Source organism: Myodes glareolus, chromosome 11 (assembly GCF_982192425.1).
Source record: "Myodes glareolus chromosome 11, mMyoGla1.1, whole genome shotgun sequence".
NCBI lineage: Eukaryota > Metazoa > Chordata > Mammalia > Rodentia > Cricetidae > Myodes > Myodes glareolus.
The window spans coordinates 7,199,185-7,209,778 of NC_142036.1; the positions used below are offsets into that span (position 1 = coordinate 7,199,185).

The following is a 10,594-nucleotide window of genomic DNA, read 5'->3' on the forward strand; positions in this document are numbered from 1 at the left end:
ACAATCCTTCCCCTCATTCCTTCGTAGACTCCATGAATTCCACAAATATTTAGCTATAGGACTATGTATCTGCTCCCATTAGTTGCTGGATGCATTCTCCTTTGTCTCAATGATGATGATTTTGTTAGGCTCCAGTCACAGAACACTCTGCAGACAGGAAATGCTAACTGTAGGTCAATGGTTTTGCGGTTGGTTTGGTGTCCTAACACCTCCACTTTAGACCTTGCATGGTTACAGAAGATATTCTATTCAGGAAAACTGGTACAATGGATAATCTATGCACTCTATGAAGCTAATTTTACCAAAGATTTCTAGTAATAGGGGACACAGAGCCTAAACTGGCCATTTTTAAAATATTTTTTTTAAAAATTTTACATTGTGTTCAACAGTGAAAGAAAGGCACAAATAAACAAAGATGCATATAAGAACCATGGAGGACAGCTTATGAAATTCAATTCTCATTTCTAACAAGCTTACATGTAGACATCTTTACTCAGTTACTTCACAGACTCTCATGCTAAAATGTTGACTTGCTTGATTGGTTGAGGTCTTGTGTTGGTAACTATAGCTGTTAAGTGTTCATTTGTATATTAGCTTTACCAGATCCAGATTTGAGGACAACATTTGATGGCTACCAATCCCACACTGTGGTTCTTAAATTTGATCCCATCTTTCTTTTGAAGATCCATGAGTTTTGGGTGCAAAGTGGATACAGATGGCTCATCTGTGGATGGACACTCAGTTTCCATTCTTAGCACTTTGACCAGGTATGAATGTCTACATTATTACTCACTGAACACAGAAGTTCATGTAATCATGGTTGAGAGTAAGACTAATCGATTGGTTGTAAAAATAAATATTTATATTGCATTTTGACTACATGACTATTAGCAATGAAACTTGAATTTAGTCTACTACGGCCAATGTCATCCCAAGCCATGGGCTTTTGAAATGTTTACCTCAGATAAATATTTACAATGATCATAATTAGAATAAAGTTGATCACCACATAACTGTCAGACACTAGTGGGTATATATTACTGGAAGGCTGTTATTGAAGTCTACAGGATCTGGTACTTTTACATGATCACTGATGTCCTTTCTCCCAATGCAGACCTTCCTACATTAGAAAAGGAAGCTGAAGAGAGAATTTTCCATTCAATTTCTGGTTGATTTCTCTGTGGTATACAATAATACAGTCCTTAACTCACAGTAAAATACAGTTCATAACAACTTTAATGTCCTATTTTTACCTCATTTAGAATGATTATAAACAAGAAAATAAATAATAACAAATGCATACTTGGTTGTGGAGAAAGGGTGACCCTCATGCACTATTGATGACAGTATACACTAGTGTCCTGATTTGGAAATTTCATCAAATTACTAAATAAAATTATTCTGTGCTCTAGGTTTATCCCTCCACGTACATACTCAAGAGACTACATCTTACTGTAAAGACACTAGCACATCAATATTTATTGTTTCTCTATTCACAGCAGTTGGTAAATGCACTCAACCTAGATTTCAACAAAGGACTAATAGATAATGAAAGCTGGGCACATAAACAATAGGATATTACTCAGCAATAAAAGAAGAATTATGAACTCTCTAAATAAGTGATAGAAATGTAAAAAATAATCTGAATCAGGTCACACAGATCCATGACGATAAATGTTCGCACTTGTATTTGATTCCACGATTTGAATACTTGCTTTGTGTTCTTAATTTGTAGGAGTCAAGTGACTAGAAATGGGTCATTAGGGCCCAAGGAATTTAAGGAGATGGTACAATAAAAAAGGGACAAAAGGAAACCAGAAGGGGACCCTGGAGAAAGTCTCAGGCATGAAGTGGAACTTGGAAATTGAGAAATCAGGAATTGGTGTAAGACAAACCAAAATTAGAGGTGATAAGAAAACTATGTGTAAATATAGGATTCCGTAGCAGAAGTAAAAAAAATAAAATAAAGATGGAGTGTGTGGTGCCTGACAAAATGAAGTGAGATTGCTTATAGTAAAGTTAGATGTAGTATGGAATAAAGGCAAACATAAATAAGTTTTGTTGTTTTTATTAAAACAATAAGGGGAAATAATAAACAGTAAATAGTTGCCTTGATCCAAATTTGCAGCTTTCTTTGGTTGACAATATTCTTTGTGTTTAGATAATAAAGTGATGAGAGAGCATTTATATCAAAACTAATGAATTTAAGAAAACTGTGGGCAAACCTTGTTATAGCTAGATAAGAGTGTAGTTCAGCTGTTAGTGCTATGTCAGAGGTCTGTTCTCACCACGATCTATGGTTATCTGGGTTATTGTAGAAAGCTTATTAGAAAGCATGAGTATGAACATTGAATATTTTTTAACCTGTGAGCTTTTCAGCAGAGGTACCTGACTGGGTGAACAGTTCTGCTTTCCAAAGACATGAGTTATCAACTGAACATCTCAATGTCAAGAAAGAATAACTCTTTTTGAGTTATGGTCAGAGAGGCCTAACAGGTCTAAAATCAGTATGGGCTATTGCAATTGTCCTTAGTTGCCCACAATAACTCAATAGTTATATTTTATTTTGGGGAACAATTTAAATCTAAATAGATTGTAGAAACCAGACCAGATGGGTATCTTTAAAAATACTTTTTCCAACAGGACTGATGCAGACATGAACCTACAAGGATTGTGAAAGCATACACAATTCCTGCAAAGATTCAATCCAGATGGGTTTCCAGTAATAAGAGAGAGAGACAGAGACAGAGATAGAGTCAGACAGAGAGAGGCTCTCAACTTAAAGCAAGAACTTTCAGCAATTTTTCTTTCAAAGGAAGAATTATTTTTCTGTACTTGAGTCTCATTGGGTATATTAACCACAATTAAGTGTGGATCCATGCCCAGAAGTAGATGACCAACACAAAATGACCTCAATTGTATGTCTGTAGATATTTTCTATCATATCAATTTATATTGCATTTCTTTTCATCTAATATGTTTTTTCTTCTTACTATGGTTCCAGGGTTGAATACCTTAGTTTCAGTTTCTCTCTCTCTCTCTCTCTCTCTCTCTCTCTCTCTCTCTCTCTCTCTCTCTCTCTCTCTCTCTTTGTGTGTGTGTGTGTGTGTGTGTGTGTTTCTGTGATCTGTATAATTTTGCTTGTTATAATCCTATTTTTAACTTGTTTTTTGCTTATGCGTTTGCTTTCTACAGAGAAAAAGAGATGGATGGTGCAGAAGTAGGAAGAATCTAGAAAAAGTTTGAAGATGGGAACCAGTAATTATATTGAATTAAAATTTATTTTAAAAATATATAAACAGTAACTGAAAACTGAGAAAAATAAACAAGATGATTTAAACCTCTGAAAATTTTAATGAGTAAATTTTACTGTTCTTGAGCATGAAAACATGTAAGGACACCACAGAGAATACAGAGTAACCTCCACTCAAACCTCATCTTTTAAATAGGGATTCATGGTACAATTGTGCCCCCTTCTGTTTCTGAGATGCCCTGCAGGTTGGTCTGTCAAGGTTTACACAGAAGTGCCATTGTCTGCCATGAGCAATAGCATCCCAGTAATTTTAGTGTTCACAGAGATCAGCTGTAGGGAGAAATGGTTATAATTCTTAGGTGATACTTTCTGGATATTTGAGAGATGGATTTTAAATTATGCATATATGATCGTCAATGTCTTTCTCAACGCCAGGCTCCACTTGGATGGATCCAGCTCTAACTATTCCTGCTTGTAATACACAAAAAAGGACAGACCTGGGTCTTTGCAGCTTTCATCTGGGGGAGAGCAACTGAACTCAGAGAAACTCAATGGATCTCGAGTTCAGCTGTATTCCCACGTGTGTTCATGTATGAATTTCTGAGAAACTCAGATACATGAGTCAAATAAAAAGGAGGCACAACTGTGGCACAGACAGACCAGGTAACAACTCAAGAAAATTACTTTCACATTGAGGAGATAAAAATCAAGCCAATTTGAAATATTACTTATTATATTTACCATAAAGTATTTGCATGTATTTAAGGGAATGGAAGGGGAGAAAGATACTTTGACAAGGATCCTCATGGGTAGAGGTGTATCTCTTTAGACAGCTTTATCTCTCTCTGTCTACCTCTCTGAATTCAGGATCCTCTTTGTCTTGGACAGAGAATGTGTTAGTAAAACTTTACAGGAGTTCAATGTTTTCACAAGGAAGGATGAATTTGGAAGGTACTTCCAGGAATGAGAAAATCCAAGTATTTTGTCACAGTATTTTGTCAAAATACCTCTTTTAAGTTCTGAAGTTAACTACAAGTGTTAACATAAAAATTCATGCTACAAAAGCCAAGCTACTCATGTATGTTTTCTACTAATTTCTGCACCATGACTCATTTGTGCCTAACATTCCAGGAGAAAAGCAGCTTGAACCAGTCAGTTGAACGGTTTCTCTCCTATCACTGACCAAATTGGTAAGATGTCATTGGGTCTTTCACTTCATAGGGCAGCACGCTCAGGGCAACATCTCATTATAAAGGAACAGTTCTCCATATAGTTCAGGATGCTGATAGGACCTAAGTTGGCATTTCTTATTCTGTTCTTGTCAGAGCGGTGCCCATAAGTCTTCACCTCATAGTCTAGTTTGGTGCGATGCTGATGTCTATCATGTGTGTTAATGTACAGAAGACATTGCCTGCTTAATCCATATGGCTTCACAGAGACATCCACCACATATAATGAAATATATTCACAAAATTCTGGGCCCTGAAATTGTTGAGAGACAGCATAAGAGTCTGCTCCTAAGGTAAACAATGTGAGTATTGCAGCATGTGCTGATCTGATGCAATGTCTGTGGAACTATGTGAAACTTTTCCAAAGTACATGAACACATTGATTTCTAACATTCTCATCCACCTTTTACTTATGGATTATTTCCCAATACACTTCTGTCTGGGGCCTGGTTTAATTAACCATAGACGCACAGTAGTTCCTTGTGTTACTGTTTCTATGTTTGATGCATCTTCACCACGGAAGGGCCTGAGCATGACTTGCACTATTCCTGAGTCTCTTTGCACATAAATTTACATCTGAAACCTAGATCATTCCCTCTCACTCTGTTTCACGCACAGATGGAAACACCATGTTTTCCTCAGTGGTCAGATATCTCAGCTGACACAAGCAATCAATTCAAATGTGTTTCTGCAGCTGTCTGATATGTGTACTTGGTAAGTTACCCAAGGAGGAGGTTAGTGATAACTTCTACAGTCAAGTCCTCTGAAACATAATGAATCAGTATCTGGAATTGCTATTGATAGAACACTTGGACTGCATGAATCAAGGAAATGTCGATGAAGGTTTATTAAATGTGAACACAATATTTCTTATGAATGGGACACCTGATGTCACAGTTAGATCACAGAAAAGCATATAAAACAATTACAGGCCACCAATGTGTAATCATATGAAAATACTCATGAGAAAGAATTGACAAACTGATTGGCATCTGGATAAATGCATATGAATATTTGTGGTTCTAAGGAAACATAGAGTCAATTATAGGATAGGGTTATTTCCTGTGTATTGATAAGAGAATTAAGTCAGACAAGATATTATATGCTTTGAGTATATGAGGTATAAAAGTTGAAAAAAGGACAAAATAGAATTCCAAGACTCAACAAGTAATAAGTAACCATCGGTTCTTCACTGAAAGTGAACTGTGTTCTGAAATCTCAGAGAGTAAGTGTTCTTGAAAAAGCAACTGTCATCACAGAAGGGAAACAAAAAAAGTATACGTGTACTCTGAGGTCATGAGATGTCCTAAATAGTAATGATATGCTCTGCTACTCACCAATTTATTCCTATAAACCAAACATTCATTATCATCTCAGAAGCCTGAGATGACTTGCATGCAATATAAGATGCTGTGGTCCTTGGAGTGGAATTGTAAAGCAGCTATGTAGTTGAACCTTCAGTTAAAGGCTTGCAGCCATGTTGGATGCTATACTCATTGTGCTTGCAGAATCTATTCACTTCTGAATTAGAATGTTCAAAATTTTTCTACATATTGATCAAACCACATGTCACCATTAAAGGAAAGTAGTAATGTGCTTTGGAAAGTCACTGGTATTTTATGCATTATATCTTGTTTTCAATTTTTATATAAATATGATTATTCTACATCCTGCCCACATATCCTGCTTGTTCTTTCTTCCCAGTCCTTCCCCACACACATTTCTCTGATCCACTCCTCCTCTATTTCTGTTGAAGAAAGGTAGTTATCCCATGAGTATCAACATAATTTGGCTTATCACGTTACAGTAAGGTTAATCATCTGCCTTGTACTTTGACTGGGCAAGGAGACACAGTATGACAAGTAGGGTCCCAAAGCCAGTAAAAGAGTTTAGACATTCCCTGTCCCCACTGTTAGGAATACCACAAGAGTATCAAGATACCTAATGCTAACATATATGCAGTGGACCTAGAGGATCTAGACCATTCCTTTGCAGGCTGTCTGGTTGCCAGTTCAGGCTCTGGGAATCCCTATTATCTTTTGCTAGTTGATTGTCTGAGTTTTCTTGTGGTGTCTATGAACCCTTGGGATCCTACTATCCTTTCTCCGCCTCTTCTGTAGGATTCTCAGTGGGTTTGTTTCTGTTTTCATATTTTTATGGATGATGCCTGTCTCAGAAAGGTTGGACATGACACCAATTAATGAGTATAACAGAATTTTAATTCAGCACACAGTGGCAAGATTCTAACTTAGAATGGGAGAAGAATATTCAAACTTGATAAAAGGTATTATTAGGATGATAACATCTATTCACAGCATTCAGATTTCTTATGGAAAAGAACTCTCTGATGGAAGAACATGCAGAACAAGTCACTGTTCTCAGCTACCCTTCTCAATGACAAGCCCCAGAGATCACAAGTGCCATGTGTCTCCTTGTTATCCTTTCTTAGATATTCATTCAAACTGAGTATGTATCCCCAAACTGTAGAACAGGTTGTTGTGTCTCTGCAATTCAATGCAATGCAATATGCTATGAGTACAAGGCAGGGTATTGGGACTTGGGATGCTTTTGAGTGTGGTACCTGTGATCAGTGGTTAATCTCTGAACATACAACTCAGTTCTCATGAATAAAAACTGGAATGATGAAATCATTTTTAATAGTAATTGAAAAGTAATTTTGTACATCTCCTGAGAATTAGACTTTGATTTACTAGGGGATCAAACACTTCTGCTCCAAGATATTGGCCCAGTTATGGTAGTAACCTGTGCTGATATTAATATCATCATGGGGATATGTATCAACTTTAGTAATATAAAGCTTCTTCCTCTCTGAATCTTTTATGAAGTGTCACTAGGAAAATGCCTGTGCAATAGAAATCATTTTTAGTCCTGTTATTTCTTTATTCAACACTTAATGACAATTTTGAACAAGTTTGCAAGTTATTCTTCTCTGTCCTCTCAACAGCAAAGCAGCTTCTTGCTTCTTCAAAGTTTCTGACATGCCTCAGACGTGTGTTGCTACTCCGTGTCTTGCCCAGCAATAGATAGTAATAGATATAATATATAATAATAGATAGTAATAGAGTTCACAGGTGTCAGAATGTTGAGCTTCATGAAGGCTGTGTTGAACATGGTGTATACATAGACTGTGGCTCTGTCCTCCAAAATTTTCCCTATATTCTACCAATGGTTGGGAGTATGTTTCCAATCCCTTCAAGCCCACATGCTAGCATTTGCCTCACTCAACTCATATTAGAAATGGGGAAGACATGAATCAAAATCCTTGTAGGAAAACTTTACTGAAGCTCTAGACCCCTCAATTCAACACAGATTTCTGAAGATGAGACTGGTAATGGATTCCGAGCACACCGGCCTAAGGCGGCAACATCAAAGGATGTGTATACCTCCAGGCTGTAGGACTGCTGGCACTATCTGGCCAAGGCCACATCCTGGCGGCTCCCGACAGCTCCTCCTTTTATTGTCTTTAAGAACAATAAGGCAAAACTATTTTTCCAATCTGGTCCCCACCTCATGATGTGTGGACCGATTGAAGAAAAGAAAAACAAGACACACCCTCCGCCAATGCATACCTTCCTCAGTGCAATGGGACTATCTGGTCCCTTGAGGGTACAAAGGCTATGCATGGCTAATTGCCTATGAGCTCTTTTGAGGCTGAGAGCCAAACTTGGGGTGAGGATACACATACCAAGGCTGCCAATGCCTGTGCCACAAAGACCTTGTCCCTCCTCACTTGGGCTAGCAGGTAGCACACCAATCAAAGACATACAGCACTTCCACTTAGACACAGCATGCCAAGAATATCTCTGCTCCCACCCATTCCTAAGGAAGGAAAAGGCAAAATAGAGTCAGTCAGAAAATTGTTAAGAGATAAGAGGTTGCACAGGGTGTTGCTCAAGTCGATGGTGTGAAACAGCTGCTCTTGGCACCGCCCAGAAGGTCATCTCTGCTGTCTCCGCACGAATCTTCCACAGCAGGACACTCAACATCCACTGGGTCATCTTTCTTCTTTATTTCTCTTGTCAGTCTCGCTGGCATCCAGATGTATGTCAGCATTCCTAGAAAAACATAAACAAAACTCTCCTACCAAATTAACATTTAAGAGTATTAAAAACTCTAGGCTGGTTTTGAACTTAGAGACTTGCAGGTCTCCGTTTCAAAGAGCAAATCTTGTTTGCCTGTGCCAATAAAGCAGGCCTTAGAATTAGACGGAATTGCTTTCAAACAGAGCATGTCTGTCTGTTGCAGTTTTTCCAGCAATATTTTGAATTAAAAATTAAGTGTAAAGAATGCAAGAGAAATCCTTTCTCTGGGGGAAGCTGTCACTGGTAGTCCTCCTCTATTGTCTAAAACCAAAACAGTTGTCACTGGGAATTGAACTCATGACCTTTGCAAGAGCAGTCAGTGCTCTTAACCTCTGAGCCATCTCTCCAGGCCCCCATTCAAATGAAAAAACCTCTAGGTAGCATTGTTTATTCCACCCGTTGCTTGAGGCAATAGGTCCGTAACGGGTAACCAGGTTGACACGCCTTTATTATGATAATTACGACCAGTTCTTTGAGGGAAAATGAGTGTCGACAATCGATCTGACTACTTCCTGCTGACGACGGGACGATGCACATTTTTTTGGGGGGATAAATGTTTTTATCTGACTGAATTTTTTGGCAACAAATGTTTTTATCTGACTGAATTTTTGGCGGCCGTGGCTGTGAGCGGCGGCAGCAGCAGCTCCGCCTCAGAGGCGCGGCCCAAACAAAGGCATGGCCCCGCCCCGGGCCGTGCGCGGGCTCGCCGTTTATCCTGTACCTGCGAACTGTGCACCCTGCCTCACCTCAGGCATTGAACTCGCACCGCTGGCCATGAGTCTTTTCCATGCTCCGGCGAGGGGGTCCTCTCCTGTCCGGTCTGCCCGCGCATGGAAGGGCCCGGTTAGGGCCGCAGGGGGGCCCCAGTCTCAGACCTTCCCAGGGGCCGGGGAGTGACGAGCACTCAGCATGTGGCCCCACCGATGAGCTTCCTCCGCCCGCCCATGTTGCTATGGAAACGCGGTTCAGAGTTTGTGCTCAGAGCTCAAGTGCTGGGATTAAAGGCGTGCGCCACCACGCCGGCTACTTCCTCAATCAAAATTAAAGTTTTCTGTACGTGAGAGCCAGAGACTGAGCTCTCTTATCAAAATTAGGCGAAAATCACCTCCAAAAGCTCTGTGGCTCTTTAAGAACAGGAAAGGCAGTCTTCAAGCATGATCAAGCCCGCCTCCCTACGAGACTGTTGCCCCAGTCTCTAACAGCGAGTACGGACGGAGGAAGCCGCGGATCTCCCAACTGTAAACCTCGCTTTTTCTCAGCTCCACCTGCACTGAACTTGAGGGGTTTTTTCTTCCCCGTTGCTTTCTGTACCTTCTTTCAGATACCTTAACTTTGATTTTTTTTATTTTCTTTTCTTTTTAGGCCTATACTTTTTCCATTCTTTTTCCTCCCTTTTCTGGAGGATTTAACTGACGTCTCTCACTGCTCCACGTGTTCAGAGTTCTGAAATTCACGGCTCTCTGTGTCCTGGTGTCTGATCTCGGCTTTTTCTTCCCGGGCTTTCAGCACCAGTTGCTGGGCGCTTCCTTCTCAGGGTCCCCCGGCGTAGTTGTCAGGGTCCCTCGGGGTCCCGGGTTTCAGCACCAGTTGCAACGCGCATCCTGACCAGCAGGAATGAACGCCACTAAAAACGAGAATTCCTTCCCTGGTCACGTCCTTATTCGGAGCCCTTTGATTGAGGAAAATTGGGGGAGGGAAGTTAGAGCCGGGATGAGAGAAAGCTTAGAGAGAGGAAGTTGAGCCCAGAGGCAGCTGCTTTTAAACGGTGGAGAGGCTTGAATGCTGATTGGTTGATGCCATTCTACTAGGACCCAAGGCCATGTTACAGGTCAGGAGACCGAGTCTCTTGAAATGCAAAACAAGGCTCCGAGCACACCGGCCTAAGGCGGCAACATCAAAGGATGTGTATACCTCCAGGCTGTAGGACTGCTGGCACGATCTGGCCAAGGCCACATCCTGGCGGCTCCCTACAGATTCCTGTGGAGAGGAAATAATGGCTGTCACTGTCA

General features: G+C 40.1%; 1 pseudogene; it reads right to left on the bottom strand.

Moving 5' to 3' along the window:
• Positions 1 to 9,303: 9,303 nt before the first annotated feature.
• On the bottom strand, positions 9,304 to 9,524 carry LOC148120332 (Nuclear RNase P; annotated as a pseudogene).
• Positions 9,525 to 10,594: the final 1,070 nt, after the last annotated feature.